Genomic DNA, 14,920 nt, shown 5'->3' with positions numbered 1-14,920 from the left:
GTCATATGGTGGGACCTTAACACGATAGGACTGGTATCCCTATAAGAAGAGAAAGGGATGCCAGGAGTGTACATGTGTGCCAGGAGTGTGTGAGTTTGAGGACAAAGCAAGAAGGTAAATTCTGAAAGCCAGGAAATGTCTCATCAGAAACCAAACCTGCAGTCTCCTTAATCTTGGACTTTTGGCCTCCAGAACTCGACAAAATAAATTTTTGCTGTTTAAGCCATACTGTTGGTAGTATTTTGTGATGGTAGCCCTAATGGATGAATACACTTCCCTATTAGAGCACAGCCATTAAAATCAAGACATTAATATTCATACAACACATAATACCACCATCTAATATAGACCCCGTTCAAATTTTCCAGTTGTCCCAATAACACTTTTTATAGCAAAAACAAAGAAAAGTGAATGTCCCTTTTCTGCTTTTCATTTCCACTCCATGATACATTCCAGGATCACATGTTCATTTACTTGTTGTGTCTTTAGTCACCTTTGATCTGGAATGATTCCCCAATCTTTCCTTATCTTTCTTGACCTTAGAATTTTTTGAATATTGGTCAGATATGTCACATAATTCCTGTTTTTGCTTGTTGGATATTTCCTTATAGTTTCATTACGTATGTGCACTTTTGGCTAGAATACTAGACAAGTGAATCTGTGTTCTTTTCAGTGTAATATACCAAAGACACGTGATATGTCAGTTTTATCAGATGGCTCAGATGGTGTGAGCCATGTTTCTCCACGTTAAAGTTAACAAATATTTTTTATTGACTGATATGTTTAAGTACTTTATTAACTAATTAATAAGTAGTTAATAAGTATGCATATTACTTATCAATGAATAAATGATCATTATGTGTTTGTAGGACAGTGCTTTGCGACTATGTACAAACCTCTGTCTCTTCAAACATTTATCCATTAACTTTAGGCTCCCCTGATGATCTTGCCTGAATCAGTTATTACAGTGATATTCTAATTCATTGTGGAAAATTTTAGCAAAGAAATGGAAGATATAAAAAATCAAATGGATATAATGGAACTGAAATATAATCAATTAAAAAAACTCACCAGAGAGGCCAAAGAACAGAATTAATATCACAGGGGTAAAAATAAGTGAACACAAAAATAGAACAATAGAAATAACCCAGTTTGAATAATAGAGAGAAAATAGACTGAAAAGAAATGAACAGAGTCTCAGGGACCTGTAGGGAAATAACAAAACATCTAACATTTATATCAGCAGAGTCCCAAGAGTAGACTAGAAGGATGTGGAGCTGAAACAGTTTTCAAAGAAAAAAATGCTAAAAACATCCCCAATTTGTAAAAGACATACATTTATGGATTCAAGAAGCTGAATGAACCCCAAACAAAAATCCACATCAAGACACATGAGAAATATACTTCAAAAAACAAAAGAGAAAAGAATATTCCTGAAAGCAGTCAGAAAGAAATGATGTATTTCCTGCAGGGAAGAACAGTAGATCTCTCAGTTGAAACCATGGAACCCAGGAAAAAGTGGTATAATATTTTTAAAGTGCTTAAAGGAAAGAACAATTTTTCTAGAATTCATTGCCCAGCAAAGATGTCTTACAAAATCAAGACATTCTCAGATGAAGGAAAATGAAAAGGTTTTGTTGCCAGTAAACCTGCATTCAAACACACACACACACACACACACACACACACACACATGAAGTTCTTTAGGCAGAAGAGAAATGATACTAGAAGAAAACTTGGAATATCAGGAATAAAGAAAGAATAACAGAAAGAGTAAAAATGTGGAATGCAGCACAAGCGATGTTAAGTTGTTTGTATACTAGGACTGAAGAGGCATCACAGCCTCTGCTTTCACTCTCTTATTATCTTGAAGCCTCCTTGTTGTGAAGAAGTCCAGTCTCGCTAACTAGAAGATGAGAGACCTCTTTGAGGAAGAGGCATATACAACAATAGCTAGCACCATTTCTAGACATGTAGGTAATGTCACTTTGGGCCTTCCAGTTACAGTTAAGCCATAAGATATCTGTAGCTATCTGAATGATCCAGAGTAAGATCAGCAATAAAAACACCAAGATTACCAAGCCAAAGAAATGAAAAATAACAAATCTTTTCTGTTCCAAGCTTGTTTAATAAATGTTTAAGAGAATAAACATCAGCCACAGACTTTGAGAAAACCTACCTCAAAACACATATCTGAAAAAGGACTTGTATCCAACATATATAAAGAACACTTAAAGTTCATTAATAACAAGGCACTAGTCCAATAAAGAAATGAGAAACATATTGTATCAGTACTTCATCAGAGGGGTTCCTGGGTGGCTCAGTTGGTTGAGCGTCTGACTCTGGATTTTGGCTCAGGTCACAATCTCACCATTTGTGAGATTGAGCCCCACATTGGACTCTGTGCTGACAGCATGGAGTCAACTTGGGATTCACTCTCTCCCTTTCTCTCCCCCCACTGCCCCCGCCCAACTCATGCTCTCATGCTCTCTCTTTGTCTCTCTATCTCTCCTAATAAATAAATAAACTTAAATAGTTCATTGGAGAACATACATGGAAGTCAATACATATATGGAAAGATATTCAAAATCATTAGTCATCATGGAAAGGGATTACTACTTAGCAATAAAATGAAACCAACTACTGATACATGCAACATGGAGGGATCTCAAAGACATGCAGAATGAAGGAAGCTAGACATAGAGTGCATATGATATTATTCCATTTACATAAAGTTCAAAAACAGGTAAAACTATTATAATGAAAATCAGCACAGTAATTTTCACTCAGGGTAGAAGGCAGTAATTGTGAAAAGAGAGAAGAGAACTTTATAAGGTTATGAAAATGCTATATATCTTAAGATGGTGGATACATGGGTATATACATTTGTCAAACTAACCAGCTTTAACTTATGAACTGTGTTTTTTTATTTAAATGTAAACCATACACCCCAAAAAAATGAAGTAATGAAAAAATAAATGCTAAACATAAGCCAAATTTTAACATAAACTGTGAACAAATACACTTTTTTTTTCTCAAAATACAATGTAGTTACCAAAACTTGAAATAGAATCTTACAAAACAAAACATTATAATCATCTTTGAGTTGTGAGTATATTTTCATGAAAAAATTTTTAACTGTTGCAAAACTCCTCCTAACTCTAATGGGAGAAAGACTGCAATCATAGTTATGAGCTAATCACAAAAATATCTTCTGACTCTTTAATGTTCAAATAATTTCCTTTCTTATCTGATGGGTTTGAAGAAATATTTGATTTTCTTTGTAGGGGCTAGTCTTTTTATTGATAGTGAACTGTAGTCTACTAAAAAAATCAACTGGGGTGCCTGGGTGGCTCAGTTGGTTAAGCATCCGACTTCAGCTCAGATCATGACCTCACAGTTTGTGAGTTTAAGCTTCACGTCGGATTCTGTGCTGACAGCTCAGAGCCTGGAGCCTGCTTCAGATTTTGTGTCTCCCTCACTCAGGCTCTATCTCTCTCTCCTTCAAAAATAAATGAACATTTAAAAAATTTAAAAAAAAAGGGGCGCCTGGGTGGCTTAGTCGGTTAAGCGTCCGACTTTCGCTTAGGTCATGATCTCACGGTTCGTGGGTTCGAGCCCCGTGTCGGGCTCTGTGCTGACTGCCAGCTCAGAGCCTGGAGCCTGTTTCAGTCTGTGACTCCCTCTCTCTCTGACCCTCCCCTGCTCACGCTGTCTCTCTCTCTCTCCTAGAAATAAATAAAAACATTAAAAAAAATTTTTTTTAAATTTAAAAAAAAACACAAAAAACCTACTTATGCTTTCATATCCATTAGTTTCATGATGTTTAGATGGAGTTTCCAATGTAAGATCACCAGGATCAATTTCAGTATTATCCTGGACATATTCCTTCCACTTGCTCAAAATTTCTCTGAAGTAAATAAAAAATTTTTCTTGAAATAGAAGTTTGTTTAGTCAATCACTTTCCTTATTTTCCTTAAAAATTATGGTCATATTGAAGAATGCTTTGTATACAAGGGCAAATTTTATTCTTTTATAGATTCTAGTACAGCATGTAATTCCATTTCCATTACAAGACATAATGATTCAGCTTTCAGATTATTTATAATGCTGAAATAACTATTACATCAGCGGTCTCATTTTTGGTTCACTGTAAATTTATGTGATGTTAAAAACTGTGAAAAGTCAGCCAAGAAGTGTCAGTAGGTTATTGAAGTAATATATGGAAAGTATGATAATGCCATATTTGTGAAGACTAGTCATTAAAAATGTGTTTGTCATCTTCTCTCGAGACCACTAATGGAGAAAAAAAAAACCCTGGAAGAATAATGAATGAATTTTTATTAGAAGAATGCCACTGGGTATCATTGCCAAAATGTTATCAGTACTGGACAGATTAATATCCAGGCCAACAGATGGAGCAAGCAGTCAGAGAGGGAATGAAAGCTTGTGGCATTGTCAACCCATCTCACTCAACATTGATACTTTGCCTCCCATCCTTTACCCCACTCAGCCACTCAGGCTGCTAGCACTAAATCTTCTTCCAAGCATGGTGGGAAACCTGTTCAATACGTCCTTACAATTAGTCAGGTAATCCATATCTGAAACATTGTCTTCCTCACTATGTCCCTGCCAAGACAATTATTAACTCCCTAGTTGTCATGGTTCCCAAACTTTGAAATGCATCAGTGTCACCTGGAGGGTTTGCTAAAATACAGTGTCACCTGGAGGGGCCCATCCCAAGAGTTTCTGATAGTGTAGGTGGTGTCTACTAATATGCATTATAACAAGTTACCAGGTGGTGTATTGCTTCTGGTGTAGGGACTACATTTTGAGACCTAATGAAATATTTCACTCCTTTGACATCATTCCAATTCTCTTCCAGTAAGTATGTCTTTCAAGAAGATTATCAGTGAAGAAAATTAAGCTGAGGAAATAATAAGCTATTTTACATCCAGGAACAAAGTGGACTATAAGCAAATCAATGCAGTGGGGGATAGGAGTCTCAGGTGAGGGGCTTATTAGTATTGAACTGTTTGTAGGAAGAAAGGATAGAAAGAATAAAGAAGCAGGGTGACAGGCAAGAAGAAGTTTATTTATTTTTGCTTACTTTGTGTGTCAACTGGCTCTGAGAGCCATGAGCAGAAGTGGCTTCAGAGTTAGTTAGTGGTAATTGTGATAGCATTATCAGGAATTCTCCAGGGCCACATAGGACCCTAGTCATCCCTGAACACCATGAGTAAGGAGCTACCATACAGAAGTTCTCTGTCCACTTGGGCTTATAATAAGTAACAAATTCATTCTCTAGCCTACCAGTGACTCCAGTGGGGATAAATTAGCAGATAATTAATTCTTCAAGGAGTATTCTTTCTATTGTTTAGGTCAACTTGAAAATATTTTTCTGTGAAACTTACATGCCTGTGGGAAATCATAAAATGTTGCTTTTTATTATCTTGCTGATGCTCTAGGTAATTAATTCAGGAAAGTAGTTATCAGGCATTTACCCCCAAGAAAGCTCAGGGGGTCTTCCCTTTGAACTCAGGATGGGGCTGTGCAAGACAGTTACAACACAAAAGATGTACAAATGATTGACTAATACAGTGAGTGAGTATTGGGCTTTGGCTGGGGAACAAGGAAAATGAGTCAAGACCAGAAGATGTTCAAAAACTGGAGGTCCAAGATTGGATGTAGGTGATATGCAGAAATAAGGAAGTAAATAAATAACTGTAGGAACGAATTTCAGGTAGGTTGAGGGAAAGATGATATATCCTATTCCCCCTCCCGCCCCCAAAAATGGCTATAAAACAGAATGGATCTGGCAGCCATTAGAGGACTCTGTACTGTGAATAGTAGCAGGAAGAATGAAAAGAAGATCAAAATTTGAAGTACCACCAAATCAGTGGTGAGTTTACCATGTTTTTGTCTTCTGGTTCTCTCACTTCTTGGTCCAGTCAAAAGAGAGAGCAGAGAAGAATGATGAAGTCCCCATGCTTCTGATCACAGAAGCTAAAAGAGGCACTTTAGGGAAATGAGATATATTGGAGAGATTGTGATGAGGGAGAACCTGAGGAAAGATAGCACATTAACTTGTTAAATAACTCAAAGATTTACTCCCAAAGTCTGCATGACTGTATCTGATCCTAATCAGCATAATAAAGACTTTGAAAATGGAATCACCAGAAAGTTTCTGGCCAGAACCCAGACTTCCCTGGCTGATGCACATGTATGACTGATGTGAATAATTTTGCAAAGGTTTTGAAAAGTTCACTGACATTGAAACTGCAGTCTATCAAAGATGGGATGGAACTTATGGCCTGAACTGAATCAGATCCATTTCCGGCCCAATGAGGAAAGAAACATTTTCCAAAGGGTTTAAAAAAAACCTCAGGGTCTACAAACATGATATCCCAGTTCAAAATTACCCAGCGTATGAAGAAACAGGAAAATCTCAATTCTCATGAGAAATGATAATGAACTCAATAATGACATCAGATGTTGGAAGAGATGTTGGAAGTATCTGACAGATACTTAACAGAAGTGGAAGTATCTGACAAAGACTTAAATAAATTATTTAAAAATATTCTAACAAGCAGTTACAAACACGTATAAAATTAATAGAAATATAGGATTCAGCAATGATATTTAGAGAGGAAGCAAATATTAGACCTAAAATAAACAATACTAAGATATAAAACTCACTGGCTGAGCTCAGAAGCAAGTGGAGATGACAAAAAAAAATTTCAGTGAAACTGGAAATAGGTCAGTAGAAATTATCCAACTTGGAAAAGAAAGAGAAAAAGAAGACTTAAAACAGGTGAACAGAGACCGGGGGACCTGTGGAAGAATAAAAGGTAAAACTTATTGTCATCAGAAGGACAAGTACAAATTGTTCAGTGCTGAGAAATATATTTCAAGAGATAATGACTGAAAGATTTCTAAATTTGGCATATCACATAAACCTACAGATTCTAGAAGCTAAACAAACCCTAAAGATGATAAACCCAAAGAAATTCCATGCTAGGACCCAGAAAAAAAGTATATTACCTGTAAGGGATGAACAATTTGAATGATTATGGATTTCTAACCAGAAAAGAAATGGCATGATGTATTCAATTGCTGAAAGAAAAGAACCATCAACTTGAATTTTTTTAAGGTTTATTTTTGTGAGAGAGAGAACATAAGTGGGGGAGGTGCAAAGAGAGAGGGGGGCAGAGGATCTGAAGCCAACTCTGTGCTGACAATAGAGAACCCTATGTAGGGACTGAACTCACAAACTGCAAGATGTTTACTCTAGCCAAAGTCAGATGTGCAACTGACTGAGCTCAACCACCCAGGTGCCCCTGTCAATTTGAAACTTTATACTTAGTAAAAAGCACTAATGGTGCTGGGAAAACTGGACAGTGACATGCAGAAGAATGAAACTGGACCATTTTCTTACACCATACACAAAAACAAACTCAAAATGGATGAAAGGCCTAAATGTGAGAAAGGAAACCATCAAAATCCTACAGGAGAAAACAGGCAGCAACCTCTTTGACCATGGCCTCAACAACCTCTTACTTGACATGACTCCAGAGGCAAGAGAAATAAAAGCAAAAATGAACTATTGGGACCTCATCAAGGTAAAAAGCTTCTACTCAGTGAAGGAAACAATCAACAAAACTAAAAGGCAACTGACAGAATGGAATAAGATATTTGCAAGTGACATATCAGATAAAGGATTAGTATCCAAAATCTATAAAGAATTTACCAAACTCACTCCACCCCCCAGATAATCCAGTGAAGAAATGGGCAGAAGACATGAATAAACACTTTTCCAAAGAAGACATCCAGATGGTTAACAGACGCATGAAAAAATGCTCAACATCACTCCTCATCAGGGAAATACAAATCAAAACGACACTGAGATACCATTTAACATCTGTCAGAATGGCTAAAATTAACAACTTGGGAAACAATAGATGTTGGGGAGGATGCAGAGAAAGGGGAACTCCTTGCCACTTTGGAAAAACAGTATGGAACTTCCTGAAAAAATTAAAAATAGAACTTCCATACAGCTCAGCAATTGCCCTACCAAGTATTTATCCAAAGGATACAAAAATGCTGATTTGAAGGGGTACATGCACCCCAATGTTTATAGCGGCGCTATCAACAATAACCAAATTATGGAAAAAACCCAAATGTCCATCGACTGATGAATGGATAAAGATGTGGTGTACACACACACACACACACACACACACACACACACACTAGAATACTACTCGGCAATGAAAATGAATGAAATCTTGCCATTTGCAACAATGTGGATGGAACTAGAGGGTATTATGGTAAGTGAAATAAGCCAGTCAGAGAAGGAAAGATATTACATGATTTCACTCATATGTGAAATTTGATGAACAGAAGGGAAGGGAAGGAAAAATAAGATGAAAACATGGAGGCAAATCATAGGAAACTCTGATATAGAGAAAAAACTGAGGGTTGCTGGAGAGGAGGTAGGTGGTAGAATGGGTTAAATAGGTGACGAGTATTAAGGAGGGCACTTTTTGGGATAAGCATTGGGTGTCCTATGTAAGAGATGAGACACTGGGTTCTACTCCTGAAGCCATGACAACACTGTATGTTAACTAACTTAAAAAAAAAAAAGAAAGGAATAAAGGTAAAGCGATTGTGTTCTGAGATGAAGGAAAGCTAAGAGAATTTGTTGTTGTCAAATTGTTGTCAGCTTTTCTGTAAAAGAATTGCTAAAGGAAGTTTTATATTTTTTTTATATTTAGTTTTATCTATCTATCTATCTATCTATCTATCTATCTATCTATCTATCTAAGCTAAAGCAAGTTCTTAAAGACAGAAGAGAAATGATACCAGAAGAAAATGGTACATCAGGGATAAAACCAAGAGAAATGGTAAATATCTTGGCATATATTCTGCTTTGAGTTCTTGAAAAATATATTTGATGCCTGAAAGGAAAACAAATAATGTTACCTGCATGAGTTTCCAATTCATACACATATAATATATAAGATGATTATAACATAAAGAAGAAGAGGGTAAAGGGATCCATGTAGTTGAAAGATTTCTCAATTCCACTAAAGTGGTAAAGTATTGACTGTGGAAAGTTGAATATGTAAATTGTAATTTTCTTAGTAGCCAACTAAAACCAACTAAAACAATCCATACAAATAGATATTATTTTTAAAAACCTGATCAATTAAAATGGAATGATAGCAATGTTCAAAGAACTCAAATGAAGGCTGGATTAGAGAAAATGAAGACAGGAAAAACTGCATAAGCAAATAGCAAAATGATACACCTAAATCCAAGCATATGGATTATTTCATTAAATGCAAATGACCTAAACTCACCTAACTAAAAGACAGAAGTTGGCACTAATAAATACTGCAAGGTTCCATTTATATGAGGTATATATGATTTATATGTAGAAATTAAATAATAGGTACTTAGAAATTAGGAAATTAATAGGAAATTAAATTCGTATTTCTTGGCCAAATAGGAATTATTTATTCATTCCAATCTGTTACTTATTTATCAGCCATAGGAAGTATTAAGGAAAATATTTTCATATCTTGAACTGAATGAAAAATGAAAACATAACATCAAAATCAAGGGGTTGAAGCTAAAGCAGTGTTTCCAGGGAAATTTATAATGTTAAATGGTTATAAGTAAGTCACAAGTCTTGCCCATACTCAGTGGAAGGAGATTACAGAAGAGTGTGAATACCGGGAGGTGGGATAACTGAAGACCACATGAGAGTCTATATTGCCTCACCACCTTTATAAGATTTCCATTGGAACAGAGTTGGAAAGGTGGTGAAAAGTAAATCTGTCCTTAGAGGAAAATGGATTTTATTAGTCTTCTATACACAAAGTGTTTAGAGAAAAAAGTGACTAATCTCTCCTTTCCTGTCTCATGTCTCCATCTCCATCCCAATACAATCTCTTCACGCAGCCAGTGTTAGTTATGGAGTTTGTAGCCTTCCTTAAATATTTGTGTCCTTAAATACTCATGTATTGACTATACTTAAGTAGATTCAATGGGCATTTTTCTCTTTGTAAAAGTCAGATCATCTTGATTACATTATTTTTAAGGTTGCTTTTTTTCCTCTTAAACTTTTTGCTTTGAAATAACTTCAGACTTACCAAACGAAGTTGCAAAATGAGGGGCGCCTGGGTGGCTTAGTCGGTTAAACGTCCGACTTTTGCTTAGGTCATGATCTCACGGTTCGTGGGTTTGAGCCCCGCGTTGGGCTCTGTGCTGACTGCCAGCTCAGAGCCTGGAGCCTGTTTCAGTCTGTGACTCCCTCTCTCTCTGACCCTCCCCTGCTCACGCTGTCTTTCTCTCTCTCTCCTAGAAATAAATAAAACATTAAAAAAAAAAAAAAGAAGTTGCAAAATGAGCTCAAGGAATTCTCGTATATATTTCATACAGTTTCCTCAAATATTAACATATAACCACAGAACAATGATCATAATCAGGAAATTAATACTTAATTTGCATATCTTATTATATTTTTTCAGTTGTCCTAATAATATTCTTTTTCTGGTCCATGATTCAATCCTGGGAATATGTTGTATCCAGGCATAGTTTCTTGTCTCCTAGGACCATCTCCAGTTTTTGATAGTTTCTTCCATATTTCACTGCCTTTCATGACTTTGATACTTTTGAAGAGTGCTATTTATTTTATATAGTGATGCTCAAAGTGAGTTTGTCTGATTAGTTAGGTTATGCAGTTTTGTCAAAAAATCCCATAGAAATGATATTGGGCCTTTCTCAGGTGTATGATATCACCATATCTTATTACTGGTGATGTTAGTTTACTGGTAGTTACAAGTAGGTAATTGCTTGTTTAAAGTTGTGTCTGTTTAAAATTAATAAAGTTACAGGACTCAGTCAGTTAAGCATCTGAATCTTGATTTTGGCTCAGTCATGAGTCATGATCTCACCATCATGGGATGGAGCCCTGCATTGGGGTCCATGCTGACAGTGAAGAGCCTGCTTGAGATCTCCTCTCTCCCTCTCTGCCCTTCCCCCACATGCACATGTTCTCTTTCTTTCTCTCAAAATAAAACAAACTTTAAAAATAAAATTAATAAAATTACTACTTTCCCTTTGTAGTTAATAAATTATTGGCAGATGCTTTGAGACTATGTAAATATTCCATCCTTATACTTTTGCCTACTCATTTAGTATCCGATGATGATTCTTGCTTGAAACAATTATTACTGTGGTATTTTCAAATGGTGATGTTCTATTTCCATTATCCCATCTACGTTTATTAGAATTCTACTGTAAGGAAGTGGTTTTCCTTCTCCTCCTATTCAATTCTTTACCCATATCAGTATGAACTCATGGTTATTTGTTTTGTTTAGTGATCTATTAGTACCACTGTTCACTGTGTTGCTCACACTGTTCCATACATGGCCACTGGGAGTCCCTTCAAGTTACCTCCTGTGCCTTTTGACATATCTCTATTTCTTGGGGGCAGCTTCTAACTTTTTGACATCACAAGAAGCTCCAAACTCATCTTGTTCTTTCCTGTAGCAACATTGTAATCAGCCATGGTTCCATTTATCGTGGTGACTTGGGCCATTTCAGCCCAATCATGGTTGATGCATGTTCTCACTGGTTATCTGAAGCTTTCAGTTCTTTAATAGAACTTCTTACTACTGAATCTAGCTGTGTTTATTTTGCTTTTCTAGGACTAGTGGTGTGTAAGTCCTTGTGCACTCCCACATGTTTTATTTGATTACTTAGGTTAAAAATATATAAATGAATAGGAACTTGTGATAGAAATTCTTCCTGGGAGAAGTACTGACTTTCCATACCATCATTTTCTTTTACTGTTATTAACTGAGTTCTGAGATTATCTCTCTTTTTTCTTGCTTATTCTGTTTGACTTAGCTTGAATGTTAAAAGGGAAGCTTCTTAAAGACAGGGGAGTGATAGGGATTTTCTTACTCACCATTCAGCTGACTCTGGGCACTAATTGATATGTACATGCTATTAGGTCGGCTTTTACTTTTGTTTATTGCTAGAACAATAAATTCTTCCTCTAAAAAACACTTAATGGGAAGGTTCTGTCTTATCTGTTTAAAAGAGAAAACACAGAAAGTCTTTATTCTTAGTTTCCTTTCTCCAGAGCTAATGATTTCCTGGCTATTACGGTTTTATAATCAAAAGCCTAACACACCGCTAGATGCTGGCAACGGAGACTTGCTCTTTTTTTGTGCCAAACTGGGTGTCTTTGTGCCCAAACCAAACCTTCTTCAAGCAGAACTTATGTGTGTTCTCACTATAACCACAATTCATGTGCTTACATTCTAACATAGCATAATTTCACTAAACATGATTTAGAATTGCAAAGACTATTATGGGGGAACTTTTGAAATGGTGAAGACAAATCACCTTGGACTAACTTCTGGAAAGAAGGAAACATACCAAATATTCAGAAGGCCATTTATAATTGGTATGTGGAGGGCTTAGGACAAAATTTTTATTCCTACAGCCTTCCTCAAAATTTCTCTGGAGAATATTGAAGTTAAGAAAACACTTTATTTGAATCTTCATACACTGGTCCCCATTGTGCATTCTTTATGTTCTACTGCTGTGATTTCACAACTTTGACTACTCTCCTTAAAGACTTCCCCAGAAGACTATGAATTTCATGGGTCATTCCTCACTCCAGATTGCTATGCCAAAACGTAAATCAGAGGAAGATGAAATAAACTGAATTATATTAGAACCATAATAAACAAATTTCCTAAACCACAAAAAAAACAAAACATTGCTACAGGATTTTGAATTGTATTAGTCATTTACTGGCCAGGGATTTTAGATCTAAATGAATTATTATTATTTTTTTTGGATAAAGACAAGATTTTTTGAAATCTATTGTGTGAGATAGTTAAAAATGATTTTAAAAGTTTTATCATGGAGGGGTGCCTGGGTGGCTCAGTCAGTTAAGCATCTGACTTCAGCTTAGGTCATGATCTCAAAGTTTTGAGTTTGAGCCCTGCATTGGGTTCTGTGCTGACAGCTCAGAGCCTGGAGCCTGTTTCAGATTCTGTGTCTCCTTCTCTCTTTGCCTCTTCTCTGCTCATGCTCTGTCTCTCCTTCAAAAATAAATAAACATTAGGGAAAAAAAAGTTGCTATGGCTGATGTCAAAAAGTTTGTGGTCTATGTTCTTCTCTAGGATTTTTATGGTTTCACATCTAGCATTTTGATCTTTAATCCATTTTGAATTTATTTTTGTGTATGGTGTAAGAAAGTGGTCCAGTTTCATTCTAATTTGCTAAGAGGGTAGATCTTATATTAAGTGCTCTGTGGTGTGTGTGTGTGTGTGTGTGTGTGTGTGTGTGTGTGTGTGTTGTGATCTTAACTAAGATTCTTTTTAATGAGAGAATTGTTGGGAAATTGAGTTATGTCTATGAACAGTGATTTTGGTTGGGGATTAGTGATTGATTCTAGGGGCACCGGAAAGAAGTCATTTTGAAATTTATATTTTTTCTTTTTTAAAAAAATGTTTATTTTTGAGAGAGACAGAGAGAGAGAGAGGGAGGGAGATTGAGAATGAATGAGTGGCATAGAGAAAGAAGGAGAGACAGAATGTGAACAGACTCCAGGCTCTGGTGCTGACAGCTCAGAGCCTGACACGGGGCTCGAACTCATGAACTGTGAAATCATGACTTGTAGTCAAATGTTTAACTGACTAAGCCACCCAGGTACCCCAGGAACCAGACATTTTAATCACTGTGGCCAGAAATTGCCTTCTTTCCACCTGTACCCCAGAACTTATGCTGTTCCTAGTTATGTATCCATAAAAATTCCTCTGGATAAAAACCTTATTATGAATATTTGTTAGAAGACTATTTTTGAGTGCCTGGGTGGCTCAGTCAGTTAAGCATCTGATGGTTGATTTCGGCTCAGGTCATGATCTTACAGTTCATGAGACTGAGCCTCATGTTGGGTTCCATGCTGACAATGTGAAGCCTGCTTAGGATTCTCTCTCCCTCTCTCTCTGCCCCTTCCCTGCTTGCATTCTCTCTCTCTCTCACTCAAAGTAAATAAATAAATATTTTAAAAGGCTATTTCTTATAATATACAAAACATAAAGTTTAGGCAGAGAGTTGTTGGCTAATATTTCAGTTGATTATATTCTTCATAGAATACTTTGAAATAAAAGAGTATGTTACATACTCTTGTGTAGTGCAGAAAGTTTCAGATTCTAAATGTAATCAAAGATTGACTATAAATGTAATCATATTCCTATATTTAGGAAGAGAAGGAAGACTTCTTTTGTAGATGTATTAAAATGTTGGGATAAACACTGAGTGTTATATGGTAACAAACTTGACAATAAACTATAAAAAATAAAAATAAAATAAAATGCTAGTTTGTAAAAGATCACTCTTCTGTTAGAAGTGTATTCACAATGTTTTTTATGTAATAGATGCTCACTCTATAATATTCAAGGAGTGAAAATATTAGACACAAAAGTAAATCTTTAAGTTACATAGAATCATTAACTGTAGGTCCTTTCAGCTTAAAACACTCATAATTTTTGAAGAGTTTGAAAAGTCATAAAAATGACTTTGACCAGTTGGGTTGACCATTTGTCCTTTTTATTCTTGATCTGTAGGATGTCAGTGGGAGACGACCTGTTCGTCCTTACCCAGTGGGAGGCCTTGTACTATCTTTCTCCTCCAGAGTCCATATGCACCATATTTGAGGACCCTGTCCATGTAGTTGTTTATATCATCTTGTTGGGATCATGTGCATTCTTTTCTAAGATGTGAACAGAGGTGTCTGTTCCTCAGCCAAAGATATATTTGTTGTATCTGAAAATAAACATTTTTAGTGTAAAATGGTAATTAAAACACTCTTATTTACTTTTGTAAT

Source organism: Hyaena hyaena, unplaced genomic scaffold, assembly GCF_003009895.1.
Source record: "Hyaena hyaena isolate Hyena2069 unplaced genomic scaffold, ASM300989v1 scaffold_78, whole genome shotgun sequence".
NCBI lineage: Eukaryota > Metazoa > Chordata > Mammalia > Carnivora > Hyaenidae > Hyaena > Hyaena hyaena.
The sequence above is the reverse complement of the archived record's forward strand: the minus strand, read 5'-3'. Positions refer to the sequence as shown.